Source organism: Micropterus dolomieu, unplaced genomic scaffold (genome assembly GCF_021292245.1).
Source record: "Micropterus dolomieu isolate WLL.071019.BEF.003 ecotype Adirondacks unplaced genomic scaffold, ASM2129224v1 contig_1611, whole genome shotgun sequence".
NCBI classification, from domain to species: domain Eukaryota; kingdom Metazoa; phylum Chordata; class Actinopteri; order Centrarchiformes; family Centrarchidae; genus Micropterus; species Micropterus dolomieu.
Window position 1 is genome coordinate 1 of NW_025730601.1, and position 1,068 is coordinate 1,068.

General features: G+C 50.7%; 1 non-coding gene and 2 pseudogenes across 1 annotated transcript; all 3 read right to left on the minus strand.

The window, feature by feature from the left end:
* LOC123964301 lies at positions 1-52 on the minus strand (annotated as a pseudogene; the record flags this gene model as incomplete).
* A 253-nt stretch (positions 53-305) lies between these two features.
* LOC123964300 lies at positions 306-456 on the minus strand (annotated as a pseudogene).
* A 253-nt stretch (positions 457-709) lies between these two features.
* Positions 710-873, minus strand: LOC123964299. Its single transcript, XR_006823401.1, has one exon. It is a non-coding gene; the product is annotated as a U1 spliceosomal RNA (small nuclear RNA).
* Positions 874-1,068: the final 195 nt, after the last annotated feature.

The following is a 1,068-nucleotide window of genomic DNA, read 5'->3' on the forward strand; positions in this document are numbered from 1 at the left end:
CCCTGGGTGAACCACCTTCTTGATCATGGTATCTCCCCTGCCAGGTAAGTATGAGTTGAAAGTGTCAGAGACAGGGTGGTCGGTCCCAGACACAGCACTCTGGCTGAGGGTGCCTACAACGCATAATCCCAGAGGTCAGAGTCTTTCTGTCTCTGAAAAAGCAAACACGTCCGCGGAAAAGCCTAAAACCCAAGCATGCTAGCAATGGAAGCATGCCTGGGGGACATTTCTTCCACAAAGAAAGAACAATCTCAGAGAGGCCAACACGCAATTCATTTGTCCTTTCTTTTCCTTTGACATAATAACAGGGGAGAGCGCGAACGCAGTCCCCCACTACCACAAATTATGCAGTCGAGATGCCCACATTTGGGGAATTCGCAGTGTCTTTCTGTCTCTGAAAAAGCAAACACATCCGCGTAAAAGCCTAAAACCTAAGCATGCTAGCAATGGAAGCATGTCTGGAGGACATTTCTTGAACAAAGAAAGAACAATCTCAGAGAGGCCAACACGCAATTCATTTTGTCCCACCTAAAAGGACACACCCCCTTCTTGCGGCCATCGGGACCCTGGGCATTACTCAACACGCTGCCAATCTCTGGGCAAACTGCCAAAGGAACCGGGGGCCCGTGAACATTTACACTGCCACAAGCATACGCTGACGGACTGTGCGCGCAGCCCGGGACTCCTTTCTTTTCCTTTGACATAATAACAGGGGAGAGCGCGAACGCAGTCCCCCACTACCACAAATTATGCAGTCGAGATTCCCACATTTGGGGAATTCGCAGGGGTCAGCACAACCGGAGTGCAATGGCTAAGCCTCGCCCTGGGTGAACCACCTTCTTGATCATGGTATCTCCCCTGCCAGGTAAGTATGAGTTGAAAGTGTCAGAGACAGGGTGGTCGGTCCCAGACACAGCACTCTGGCTGAGGGTGCCTACAACGCATAATCCCAGAGGTCAGAGTCTTTCTGTCTCTGAAAAAGCAAACACGTCCGCGGAAAAGCCTAAAACCCAAGCATGCTAGCAATGGAAGCATGCCTGGGGGACATTTCTTCCACAAAGAAAGAAC